The following is a 14,537-nucleotide window of genomic DNA, read 5'->3' on the forward strand; positions in this document are numbered from 1 at the left end:
TCGGCAATCACCAGTGAGCTCAAGGACACGAATTCTTCAACCGCCTCTATTTCATCACCCAGGTAACCACTAAGCATTTGAATAAGCTGTACAGCAGCCCGTATTATGAATTTGAGCTGCTTGCTGCCCTACATAAGCAGTTCGAATGCATAACTGCCTTCAAGTTACCTAAGCTGTGCTGCTCAAAAGCTTTTGGCTGTTAATTAGCATTTCAACTGCTTGAGAAGTTTTCGTTCAGGAGCAATCAGAATGCTTCTCAACTGCTCTTTAAATGCTAAGAGCGAAGAGGATGGGAGATATGTTATGTATTTCACAGCACACGTCTCTTACAGGGCAAATGCTTCTGTTGTCACAGTTGAGCTTCTGATTTGTTTCTTCGTTTTTCCCTTCACTAATCCATCAGCTCAGAAGCAAACATTGCAGCAACTGGTTTGGATCGGGAAAATAGCCATCAGAAAATTACTGATTCCCGTATATACGGCTAATTAGCATTAACCGCCTTGTCGTAAGGGCAACTATAATGCTGAAGGAGTGCTGTTTTAAATGCTTAGTGGTTACTTGGGTATGAAAAAATTGAGTTGTAGAAGATAATGTCAGATGTGGGTAACTCTCGCTGAGACCGGCCCAGTATTTACACCTTGCCTTCAAAAATGTTTTAGTTTGCGATTTTCTGAAAGTCCTCGCTAAAAAATAAGAAAAAGGCATTTTGTTATGTATAAATGTCTCAGCTTGATGCAAAAAATTTGAAAATCGCTAGTTGTCATCATAGAGAAATAATAGTTGTGGTATAAAAATCCAAGATGGTGGTTTTAGGCGAAACTTTTGAGTTTAAATGAACCACCATTTGACCAAAATCGAGGGGTCTGCAAAAATTGTTGTGGCTTTAACTAACGGGGGGGTCCATCAATTTGAGTAACCAAATGCATTTTCCTTGCTTTTTTAGCGAGGACTTTCGGAAAATCGCCACCTAAAATATTTTTGAAGATACGGTGTAAAGAGTGGGCTGGTCTCAGCGAGAATTACTCAATACTCATGTGTTTATCTGGAAAACGTTCACAAAGTGTTGTATTCTGAAAATCAATTCTAACGACGTTGTCGACCGTATTTACGCAGATCACACAGAACGAGCACAACAGCTGTGGTTACTGCTGATTACCATCTGTGATGATGTGATGACGATATTGACAACAGTAACGTTCCCACAACAGCCATTCAGTGACAATTTTACGCGTTTTTCAGTCGCGAGTATTGCGACCCATGTTCCATATTTACCGTTGGGTTAGCGATAATAATGGCAAAATGTACGTGCGCGCGGGACGTCACACCGTCGTCAAAGGGGAATCGAAATGGAATGCCAACACATATGCTACCTACACAGCTAATCGCGTTCGGTAATTTTTACCGAAATCTCAACCGCTGAGCGTTCGGTAATGGAATTTTACCGAAAATCTGTAGAAAAATAACAAATTCCGGTAAAATGTTATCGTTTATCTGTCAAACTCTAACGAACTCCGGTGAATGTTACCTACCTTTACCGATTTTTTCCTGTAAAACAAACTTAACGGTTGAGATTTCGGTAAAACATTACCGAAATCGGTGATATTTTCTAACTGTGTAGTAGCTACTACTGACTCTGATGGCACTTCTTGCCAATAATAGCCTCACGCGTCGGATACAATTGCAGCAGTAGGGGTAGTCGAGGTAATTTGGCCAATGGGGGCAATATGAGCACCTCATGAAAAACACATAAAATCTAGTAATTTTTGCCAATTGGCTTTTTAAGCGATGTTGAGATTATTCCATATTCTGAATCTGCACGCCAAACTGAGCCGAAGTCCAAATTTTCATGAATTTTGGAGCCCGGGAACCTATTTAAAAATCAATTTGAAGTTTGTATGGGAGTGATTTGTCGAATCACCCCTCGTCGGATTTTGTACTGGGCAGAGCTGTCAAGCAGTTGTCCAGCTGTCAAAAGGTAATTTGAATAAATCTTTTTGAAATTCATTTTAGGTATTAAAACAAAGTTCTAAAAATCTGAAAAAAATCATAGAGGCTTAGAAAAAGGTGCTCTTTTGTTTAAAGATATAAAATCATTGAATTTTTATAAATTTAAAAACCCAATTCACCTTGCAGATCTAACACCGGCTTGATATTGAAGCGATTGAGACGTTAGAACAATGTACTGGAAGTTCACAAAAAAATAGAAAAATAAATTTCAAAAACATTGGCTAAATTACCCCGACGAGCGCAGACCAAAAACACCACATAAGACTCATCTTCTTTTAATACCTTAGATAGTTTTTAAACTTATTTATTTTCTATATATTTCAAGTTGATACTATAGGATTTGATGCACAATGATGCATATCAAGTTTGTGTTTAATTATGTGGGATGAATTCTTCATCAAAAATCGGATGCTCATATTACCCCGTCGGTTCAAAGTCGACCCAAAAACACAGCTTTTTCCAAAAATCTTTCTTTGACATGTAAACACAATTTAACTAAAATTTTCACATCAATATACCTAGTTTAGTATTATCACAATAATTATGGTCATACGATGTGCGGAAGTTTAAACCTTGCTTTGTGCATCTTTTGTTGACTTTTCCTTAGGGTGGCCAAATTAGCCCAATTTACCCTAACCATAGAAAACACTGTACCAAAGCTATCCAAAAGCAACAACTGGTCACACAGAAAACGGAACACAATTGATACCACAGACAGGTTGCTCTGGCACCAGCTAGCACAAAGGGGTCATCGCGAACCGTCGCGTCGCGTCGTTGCGTCGCGCGCCACGGAAACGAAATAATCAATCAACCGGAAAGCGCGCCAGCCATCAGAGACGAACTGCGTGAATGAGTGAGCAGCTTGTGGAATTACTGGGAATGAGAATGTGAAGAGTAGGCATCGTGAGGATTGAAGTCTTTTGATCGTTGGGTTTCGTTGCATCGAAAAACATATAAAGGTTGCTCAAAAAATCTCAGATTCAGAATTCGTACAATATTCCAAATATGACTCTAACAATTAGACTGATTGTTATTATTCTAGATCTAGAACCTATGTAGACTGGTATTACTCTAGCAACAATGTATGGCATTATGCCCAAGTAACACAGAAAACATCTTTCAAAATCAAAACTTCAAAAGTTGTATTATATCTGTAATATAAATGTATCAGGAAGCATGTTGTGTTATTTTTAGGCTTTAATAATGTTAGCCGATTACAAACAGCAAAAAAATATCATAGATTGCACCAAGTATTAAATAAGTACATTTTACTAATAGATAACAATAATAGAGCATCATGCAAATCACTCATAAAAGCAACAATGTTTTTATTTTACGGAAGCGTCTCATTTTGGGTTTGCCCAATTTCCATAACTGCACAATTCAACACAGATTGAAGCATAGTTTTCATGGCCCATGTTTTGGTCGGTAGTGGACAGAAAGATCTCCGACGAGGGCGATGATGTCGAGATAGATTTGTGTTGGCTGTCGAGTTTATACAGGGCGTTAAAGACGATGACCACAGAAAAGTTTGATCTGGACAAGTTGACTCTTGAATTTCGGGATGCAACTCGAAATCTTGTGTACGGCCGAATAGTAGCTACTCACATATTTTTCTGGACATGTTCTGAAATGACTCTGAGATATCCCCCTGAAACCCCTTCGGATACAATGTAACGCACCTGAGACCCTCCAAAACCCCCGAAAACGCTTCCGCAACGCCTCCGCAATGCCTTAATGAATTCCAATGACCGAATTGGCCAAACCAACGAGGACGGATACAAATCATGTAACCTACTCTCGTAAAATACTTCGCAATACTGAAGTTTAATTTTATCTTGATCGTTTATTTCGTTTGTATTGTTTACCCGATAGCGCTTCACCGCTACTACTGACACAACAATATTCAATTCGTTTACATTTCACTTCATTGTAGCACAACTTACATTCGTCTTCGTATTCAGACGATATAATCAATCATCACCATCACAGTCATTCTTATTTCCAAACACCTTCTTTGTCACTTTTATTACATTTTTACATCTTTTATCCACATTTTATCACTCATCTCTCATCATCATCGCCTCTCTTATCTTGTTTCTCATCTCTCATCTCTATTCTCTCATCTCTAATATCTCATCATCATCATCTCTCATCATTATCATCACCATCTCTCGTTTTTCATCCCTTATCTCTAAGCTCTAATCTCTCGTCATCATATATCATGTCTTATCTCCTATCTCTCATCATAATCGTCTTCGATCTCCCATCTCTCCTCGAACGCCGCGGCTCAACATCGAGCAGCTATGTATTATGCGTTGCGCGAAAATTTGTACGCGCAAGCGCCCATACATCTCCGCCTGTAAGAAAAATCATTTCGGTGTTTTCGGCGCAGTATTCCTTGGCCAATTCGCGCACTTATTGTAGAAGACACCATAACGATTAAACATACCAGCGGAGGTCTATTAGCGATTTTGCACCTTTTTCGCTCTCTATTTTCTTACTACGGGTAATAACGTAGAAGTGGATCAAGACTATGAGCAGCAGCTAGCAGTGACCCTACTAACGGAAGAGCAGCTTGACGCAGATACACTTGAAGATGGCTGGAGGGACATCCGATCCGTCATATGTAGTTCCTCGAAAGCAGCACTAGACTTTGCGACTCCGAATCACAGAAACGACTGGTACGACGGTGAATGTGAACAGTTGAAAAACGAGAAGAATGCAGCATGGGCAAGAATGTGGCAACACCGTACGAGCGTGAATGAGGCACGTTATAGACAGGCGCGGAACAGGCAGAACTCAGTCTTTCGGAGGAAGAAGCGCCAGCAGGAAGAACGAAATCGTGAAGCGATGGCAGAGCTGTATCACGCTAAAGACACACGAAAGTATTACGTGAGCCTGAACCGATCGGGTAGAGGCTTTGTGCAACAAACCGACATGTGCCTAGAAAATTTAGCAAAATTGTTCAAAATACGATATAATATTGGATTTATCAGATATTGAGGATATCACTCAAAGGGGCTTTTCCCTCTTTCAAAATTGTTGGTTAAGAAAAAATAAATAAATAAATGGATTTATCAGATTTTGCTTATACAAAAATAATATTCGATAAATCCTATATTATATCTAATTTTGAACAATTTGCAGTCTAGATTTTTGGTCGTCATGTCACTGAGTGTGATACATGAAGTTGAAGATAATGTTGTATACAGATAGGCTTCTGGCAAAGTAAATTTGCTCAGGAGTTCTCAAACATATTTGAGTTGATTGCTACTTATCAGCAAAGTTTACTACATAACACCCCCAAAGAAATAACTTCACTATCGTGCATTTGCACATTTGCCGAAAGAAGATTCTTGCAGGATTTCTTAGAACTGTTTTAGCAAGAATTCATCTAAAGATTTCTCTTAGTAGCTCTTAGCAGAGATGCCAGATTATTTTATCAAAAATCTGTATCAATACTGATTTTTCTGTATCGCCGTATTTGAGGGTAAAAAAAATGTACTACTTTTCGACGGTTTTTAATTTTTTCTGGTATTTATTTTTCTAAAACATGTATGAAAATGTGCAAATTTTCATTAATTCTTTAAAGTTTAAGCAGCAATTTAAAAAGTTTTCATTATTTTTTTTGAAAATAATTTCAAATTGTGTGTTTTCTGGAGAAATCTGTATAACATTTTCAAAATCTGTATTTTTCTGTACTCTGTATCTTGTCTGTATAGAAGGTTAAAAATCTGTATAATACAGAAAAATACAGATATACAGGTCTGGCATCTCTGGCTCTTAGTATTCCTTCCGAACGCATCCCTGTCAATGGATTTCTTTGAAAATATCTCCAGGGATTTTTCTTGGGACTTCTTTAGGAGTTTCTTACGAAATTTCTCATAAGATTCATTTTGAAACTGATTCACGGTTTTCCTCAGAAATTCCTTTCGAAATTCCCCCTGGGATTGCTTGAGGGGTTCTATAGGAAATACCTCCATAGTTGCTACAGGGCATCCCAGGAGATACTTCTGATATCTGATTCGGATGGAGCTGCGAAAGAGCAATTAAAAAAAACTTTGTAAGAATTTCTGCAGAAATCACAGTAGAAATATCTCAGAGAATTCTCTGAGAAACCCTGGGAAGAATTTCCTAAGCAATCCCTGTAGGATTTGTAAAAAACTTGAAGAATTTCTGAAAAGCGTGGAGTACAGATTATAACATTTATTACAAGTTTTATTTGTAACACATTCTGATTCCAATGAGTATCTGTGGTGGGCTGAAGAAAAACCTGAATGAATTTTTGAAGGAACATCTGATTTTTTTGAAGCAATCACTGAAAGAATTTATTAAAGAATTTCTAAAGAAATGCCTGTAGTAAATTTCAGAATAAATTTCCGAGTTTTTTTTTAACGATAATCTTGAGGAATTTCTAAAGTAATTCTTAGTAGAGTTTCAGAAGTAAACCCATAAAAATCTGGACCCTGAATTGCCCTAACTAACATCCCTGATCTCCCTGAAATAAGGGCTGATTCAGAAGCGGGGGACTCAGATGCAAAGGGATGAAAGTGACAATTTTTGTCGATTTTGAGCTAAGTATATCATACCATTTTTCAGATTTTAAGAATTTGGGAACTTTTTTAAGATTTTGTATGGGATGAAATTAGGCGATAAAATTATTCGAAAATGGGGCTTTGTCACTTACACTTCTTTGCTCCTAATTCTCTCAAGTATAACTTCTTCTTTTTCTTTTCGCTGTTCGTTTCTACTGGGATAAAGCATGCTTCTCAGTTTAGAGTTCAAAGAGGTCTTCCACAGTTATTAACTGAGAACTTTCTTTTCCTATGACCATTTTGCTTGTGTATATTGTCTGTAACAGACAGTAAGGACTAACTGCACTAAAAATCAGTTGGATTGGATGTAAGACAGCTGAGAAATTGCGGTGGACGTGAAGTGGGAGGCAGCGTTTAATCGGAGACTCGATTGTATTTACTTATTCGAATTTAGACACCTTCTAATACCCTATTCCTCCGATAGATAACCTCGAAATATTGCACTCCATTGTCTGGGAGCTATCATCAATTCTTATCAACAGAGCGGCTTACCGGCAAACAACTGCGCTTCTCCCTACATCTTTATTGCCAACAACAACCAACCGACCAACCGCCCCATCAGGCATCTTTATGAATCCTCTCCAACGAACGCTGTGACTCTGTGACTGTGATTATAGCAGCTTGTTACACCAGTATGAGTGAAAATAACACAGCGCAACATTTTTTTGTCTCAAGAGCAAACTTATGTGTCTCCGAAGGATTTTGGGCCGCTGAATCCGAATCCGGGCTCAGATTTGCTCCAACACGTCACAATTTTGAGCTATACCTCAATTTATAGGGCAAAATATGCGATTTTGGGCTTTTTTGACTGCAAGCCATTAAGCAAGGAAATATTTTTTTAAGCAATCAAAAGGTTAATTGGTCAATTATCATCTAAATTAACGACTCATGCAAAATATTTCGTTTTACCTAATCAAATTTGATAGATTTAAGCATTTTATGTTAGTATGAAAACTTGCATGCAACTTTTGGAGGGTGACTTGTATGGGAAATATCGTACCTAACATAAATCGCTTAAAACTATCAAATTCGATTTGGTAAAACGAAATATTTTGCAAAGGTCGTTAATTTAGATGTCAATTGACCAATTAACCTTTTGATTGCTTAAAAAAAATATTTCCTTGCTTAATGGCTTGCAGTCAAAAAAGCCCAAAATCGCATATTTTGCCCTATAAATTGAGGTATAGCTCAAAATTGTGACGTGTTGGAGCAAATCTGAGCCCGGATTCGGATTCAGCGGCCCAAAATCCTTCGGAGACACATGAGTTTGCTCTTGAGACAGACAAAAAGTTAATTTTTGTTACGCTGTGTAATCGAATCGTCGCATTCGATGTTTGTTCATCTTTCAGTTCTACGTTGCTCGCTCTGGCAGTGGCGACAGATTGTGCCTTTTTCTTCGTGTTTCGTGACGTAACATCGTCTACTGGATATCAAGACCCTACGGTGGTCTTTCACTAAGTGCCGTCTTCCATCGTGACGAGACGAAGTGAATATTGCAGTTTCATCTGTGAGAAGTGAAGGAGATCCATTTTGACCATTCCACCGACGTGTGAAACGAACACAACACTAGAACTAACAGGTGAGGAGGATTACAATCTTAGAATAAATAATTCAGGAGAGGATTTTCTTTGGTAGTTCCATTTCACTATCGCTGTCCGATATAATTCCACTAGGAGAGGGTTCATAATTTTGTCGTCATTCATACTGCATTTGTCGAGTTTAACTGAAAACATCGATGTAATTCATTTTCTCTCCGCTATGTTCACACTTACCTTGCCATGTCGTTGGATAAATGGCTATTGAAGCTATACTTCTAGTCATGTGTTCGATGTGCTCTACAGACATAGATGCTAAAACATGGTTTGAGATACACTCATGGGGTGAAATGGCCTAACGGATAAAAACATACATAGGTATCTGAAAGTACTCTGCCATAATCATTAAAGAACGATGTTTACATAAAGAATGTTCCTAGTTTGCTAATAGGAAAACCACATTTCATTCTTCTATGTAAATCGGTAATTTCATTGAATTTATTGAACAAATGGAGACGCACGGTTTGTGATGCTTGTGCAATCTACACGGCCTGACGCTCGATCCCGATGATGTCGATATTGTCCGCGAAGCTCAGGAGCATTATGGGACCGTGTGACAATGGTTTCAATTTATTGAACACCAGCTCTCCTTGTCGCTCCTTTTAGTGCTATGTTGAACAGTAAGTTCGAAAGACCATCACCCTGCTTCAGTTTGTCTAAGGCACGGGTTCCTAACCGGTGGTCCGCGGCCCCCTGGGGGCCGTGAAGCCAGTCCAAGGGGGCCGCGATGTTACCAAAAAAAAATGTTAAATTTTTATTCTATTTTGTGCAAATTATACCAACTTTTAATTTTGAAAACCGCCACCCCCAAAAGCCACAATTTTAGGAACAAATTTTCAGTATAAAACGCCTTCAAAAGAAAAAAGATTCGGCTGCGCCGCTATATTTCAGCTATAATTCAAATTGAATGAGCATGACATTATTGTTTACGAAATGTGAGTGTCGACAGTATGTTTCTGGCTACGTCACTGTACCCAAAAAAAACGCGGTTTCGTTCATTTAATTCAATTTTTTTTTCCTAAAAAATATTGGGCCCCAGATGTTTCGACAATTCTTAAAGGGGGTTGCCACCTCAAAAAGGTTGGGAACCCCTGGTCTAAGGTAACGAACGATGACGAAATTCAATCCCCAACCCGTACACCTTATTTCAATCCGTCAAGTGTCGCACGAATTAGTCTAATCCTCTTCGTCGGAAAACCATGTTCCATCATAAACTGCCATAACTCGTTTCTCTTCGCTGAATCGTGCGCCGCTTTGAAATCAAAAAACAAATGATGGGTCTGCCATAGTATTGGGCAAATTTGGCGGAGACATCGATTTTTGTGAATCGATTCGAATCGGATCAGCACAATCGATTCACCGATTTAATCGAATGTTATGAATCGATGTTTTCACATCGATTCGATATTATGAAATTTTACAAAACTATAAAATGATTCGTTTGCTGCATATAGTTCATGTTCATGGTATGTTTTATTTACCTAAATAAATTCAATATCAAAATTTGAGATTGCACATCAAACACTTTGCGAATCTGAAAAAAAAAAATTGAATCGAAAGAAAAATCCTGAGATTCCCCAGAACTCTAAGAAGTATTCCCATAGAGAACTGGGATAAATTCCTGCAGACTGCTGAGAGAAATTCCCCCAGAATCTTTAAAGAAACTTCTTAAGAATTCTGAAAGGAGTTTCTCTTGAATTATGATGGTGCATGGTCGCGATTTTTTCCACAGTCAAGTTCGCAGATTGTGAACAACCCTTGGTACCCACTTACGTAATTTATGTTTAGTCCCTTACTGTCAGAGCTGTCAGATCGGTGTAACACGCAAAATATAATTTACGCGAAAGGCAACTTACACAGAAAAAAATACACGGTAATGAATATTTATTGGGTACCGGACTGGACACGGAAAATTTAATGGTTTTCTTTGGTACATCGAGTTCTTGAAATTAGTCTATGGAGAATGCTTCAGAATGCTGAAAATACACCAGAATCCTGAGCGACATTATCTGGAAAAGAAAGTAAGACTTTTCTGGTATTTTGAGATAAATTCATCTAGAATACTGAGAGAGATTCTCACAAAAAAGATGTTCGGATTCCTACGATAATTCCCCAAGAAACATAAAAAAATGACCCTGAATCTTAATACGGGTAGCTTAGAATCCTAAAAAGGATTCTGGAATCCTGAGAAATGTTCCCTCAAAATACTGGGCGGGATTGTCACAGAATTCTGTGAGATAGGACCCCAGAATCTTGAGAAGAATTCCTCTAGCACAGCCAAACAGACGTCTCACTCTACTCACTTGACGATGATTTTTATCGCATTTTGTTCCAAGTGATACGTTTGTTTGTCTGTGCCTCTAGAATCCTTTTAAGTTTTCTCCCAGAATTCCCTAAATATCCTACACTGAAAAAATAAATCACATATCACATGGAAAATTTCCATTGGCTATATAACTGTTATTGGATTTTCCGATGAAAATTTCTTTGGAAATTTCACATGAAATCGATACGGTATATGGAAAACATTAGGAAATCACATAACTTCTATTGGAAAATCACATAACTTCGCAAAATCTATGTGATATTCCCATATAATTCAATGGATACGCGTATGGAAACAGTCCATGTGAAAATCAGATGAAAACAATGTGAAAACTTTTTTCAGTGTAGGTGGAATCCATTAGAATGCTGAGAATAATTTTCCAGAGTCCCGAAAGGTATTCTTGAGAATTCTACAGGTAATTCCCCAGCATCTTGAGAGGGATCATGAGAGGGGTAATTCCAGAAAAATATATCTAGGATTTCCCTGGAAGGGATTACGATAACTTCTAAAATGGACTTCCCCAGCATCCTGAGAAGGATTCTCTGGAATTCTGAGAGATATTCTAACATAAAGGGATTGTTGCAGAACTCTGAGAGTATTTCCTCTAGAATACTCAAAACTATTACAACAGAATCTCAAGGGAATTTTCCCATAATCTTGTCATAGATTTTCCCTGATTACTAAGAGGGATTCTCCAGGAATTCTGAAAGGGATTTTTTGGGAGCAACTGTTCCAGAACACAGAAAGCAGAATTCTACTGGGATTCTCGTAGAATGCTGAGAAGGATTTCTTCCGAACCCTAAGAGGAATCACAAAATCTATGCGAGGGATTCTCCAAAATCCAAATTTCTCTAGAGAATTCTTTCCAGGGTCTCGTGAGATTCTTCAATAATTAATAATTCTGAAAGAATGTCACATAAAATTTTGAAAAATATAGCCCCAGAATCCCAAGGGTTTCTCCAGAATCATGAGACAAGTTCCCCAGAGTCTTGAGAGAAATTTCCCTTAAATCCGGACCGGGATTACCCCAGAAAGGCGAATTTTCAGAGAATCTGGGGACCCGCAGAATACTTAGTGATATTTCCCCCAAAATCTTAAAAGGATCTTACGCAGAATTCTTTGCATGATTATAGTGATCCTGTGTGGGATTTCCCCAGAATTCCAAGAAATATTCCCCCAGAATGCTGAGAGGAATTTCACCACAATTCTGAGAATGCTGAGTATGATTCTCAAGAAGTCTGAGAAGAGTTCCTGAGAATGCTGAGAAAGATTTCCTCAGAATTCTGAGTGGGATCCTATGTGAGAATCTTCCAGAATCCGTAGAGGAATCGGCCCAGATCATCCGGAATTTTCTTAGAATTCTGAAAGGGATTTTACCCTTGGTAGGGAACCCTGGTAGGGAATACCTCAAAATCCTGAAATGTATTTCCCTAGAATCCAGAGATTCCCTAGAATTCTGATAGGTATTCCTATATAATACTATTGAGAAAAAATCAACCGGATTTTTTTAAAGAGACTCTTTCATAATTTTGAGGATTCTCCATTCCAAATTATGTGAGAGATTCCCCCGAAATGCTGAATATTATCACACCAGCATCCTAAGGGGCCTTATCCCAGAAAAGAGCGAGAAAAACTATTCCAATAGGACTTCTCCCTGAATTCTATTAAGGATTTCCCTAGAATTCTGGGAGAGATTACTCCAGTTTTCTGAAATGGATTCTCTCAGAATTTTTAGAGCAATCCTTTCAGAATCCTGAGGGATTCCCGGGATGGATTTTCTCGGAATTTTGTGGTGATGGATTCCCTCAGAATCCTGTGAGAAGTTTTCCCTCGGGAATCTCCCAGAATGCTTAGACGAATATTCCCAGAACTCGCTGACGGATTCTTCCAAAATCCTGAGAGGTATTCTCCTAGAATCTGAGAGAAATTCTCCTGCAGTATTGAAAGACATCTCTTTAGAATCCCCAGAGATTACCCCATAACCCTGAGAGGGTTCCTAAGACTTCCACATTATTAAGAAACATTCATCTAGAATCTTGAGGGGGATTCTCAAAAAAAAAAAATGTTCGGAATCCATTCGGAATCATTCTGAAAAAAAAAGAAATTTCATATTTTTGAATCGAAAGAAAAATCGCATGTAAAAAATCGATTCGATCGATTTCGTGGGGCTTCAACATCGATTCAAAAAATCGATTAATTGGAACAAAAACTTCGCAACATCGATTCAAAATTACTCAACGCTAGTACAAATGCAGTACACCCGATTCTTTTTTTTTTTTTTTGCACGGGTTGGATGTTTGCTATAACTCAGGCAATTTTGCACTGATTCTCATAAATATTTGTACACATGTAGGCACAGTAAGTACTATCCGTGTACAAAAAATCAGATGAATTGGTTCAAAATTAACTGAGTTATAGCGAAGAAAAGAAAAAAAAACGATTCGTGTAAAAAAAGAATCGAATGTAGTTGAGTAGGGGAGCTGCGGACAAAACGCCTTCACGCGATTTCATCATATTGTAAAGGTTTTCGTTAGATGCAAGCAAACTAGAACTCAAACTGAGCAGTTTAAGCCCAAGAACGGCTGAAAAGCGTGAACAACGACATTTGGAAAGATTCCGTAATTTGCAGCGCACAGAAATTAAGACATTGCGCGCTGATTATATGGAATCAACCCATTAAACTACCACGCGCCTCCTACTCTTTCATTTGCTGCTGCGAAGAGTTCGATGGAGCCCCTTGGTATTTCACAACAAGTCAAAGCGGGAAATGCCAGCGGGCGTTTTGCCTCCTGCAGTTTCCCGGCACCTAAAAAGTAACACTTTTTTGAATTGTTTATTTGAATGGGAAATTTTGTGGGCACGCGGGTCAAAAGTTGAAGTCTCTTAGGTAAAGAAGTAAACTGCTCTCCAAGGCAGAATACGACCTTCAAATTAGCATCTTTTGAGGTTTATGACCACAAATGCTTAGCCGGGGCGTTGTGCCCCTCTTTCCCCTACCTGAGGGCTGCGATTGCTTGTTGTAAGCAATTTGGCGATTGAGATTAGTTGTACTGTGAACTAAAAGGCGAACTGCAATACAAAATACAATTCCAGGATGACTGATGAACCTAGAAAAATTATGAAACCTCGTCATCGTCAACAGGGCGCATTTATGTTTTGTGTCGTGCTGTGTTAATTTGTTATGTCTCTTGTTTGTGCATTTATAAGGTTCTCTGTGTCGTGAAATGCTGATACATATTTTGTAATAAAACATTTTCTCCCCAACGCGCTAGCCGGGGATGATATGAAGTTCGCTTCGCTGGCATTTTGCGCACAGCTACCTCCTTCTATTTCTGCTCTTTCTAAAGAAGACCTAGCTAACCAACTCATCGTGTGGGGGTTAAACTCACCGCTACCACTTAGGCTCATTAGGTATTGCCGTAATTCTGCAAAGTGACGTAAGCGCCATTCAAAAGGTCTATATTTTTTGGTATATTATATTTAAAATCTGGTGTATAAATAACACTGTGGTATGCCTACTGTATAATGCAAGATCTAGAGTATAATCAAGATGCAAGAGTAGAATGCAAGATCTAGTCGTAATATATCATCTATGAAAAAAAAAGGAAAAAAGGATGAGCAAGAGTTTTATGCATAATAACCAAAAGATGGGCCAGCACTATTGATGTCGCTTACTGTGAGGAGTGCCCAGGTGCCCCACAGGCTCCGTTACCCCATTTGGTGGATTCTTATCATCGTGATACATGTGATCGGTAGTGTAATTTTAGGCCTAATTTAGCAACACAGCATGTGTAGACCTGATGTTCTGAACTCCAGAGTAGTTAGGTTGATTTGAAACACTCCAAAACTGTATTGGATTGGAATGATCATTGACCGGGGTGCATAAATTAAAAAAGTGTATACATTAAAAAAAGTAAATAAATTAAAAAAGGAATAAAAAGAGAGAATTTTGTGCATAAGTTAAGTCAGGGCTTTAATGGGGAAACAGAGACCCCAAAAAAAAAAGAATAC

At 38.3% G+C, this 14,537-nt stretch overlaps 2 protein-coding genes across 2 annotated transcripts in view; one reads left to right on the plus strand and one right to left on the minus strand.

Moving 5' to 3' along the window:
- Positions 1–14,537, minus strand: part of LOC134288479 (uncharacterized) — a 429,933-nt gene that overhangs the window by 406,286 nt on the left and 9,110 nt on the right. The window lies entirely within an intron of this gene.
- The window catches only part of LOC109417953 (D-aspartate oxidase), a 104,110-nt gene continuing 97,517 nt past the window's right edge, over positions 7,945–14,537 (plus strand). The window contains exon 1 of the mRNA XM_029869534.2: positions 7,945–8,184. The gene's annotated coding sequence lies outside the window, so the exon portion shown is untranslated. The remainder of the gene's footprint in view (positions 8,185–14,537) is intronic.

Source organism: Aedes albopictus, chromosome 2 (assembly GCF_035046485.1).
Source record: "Aedes albopictus strain Foshan chromosome 2, AalbF5, whole genome shotgun sequence".
NCBI lineage: Eukaryota > Metazoa > Arthropoda > Insecta > Diptera > Culicidae > Aedes > Aedes albopictus.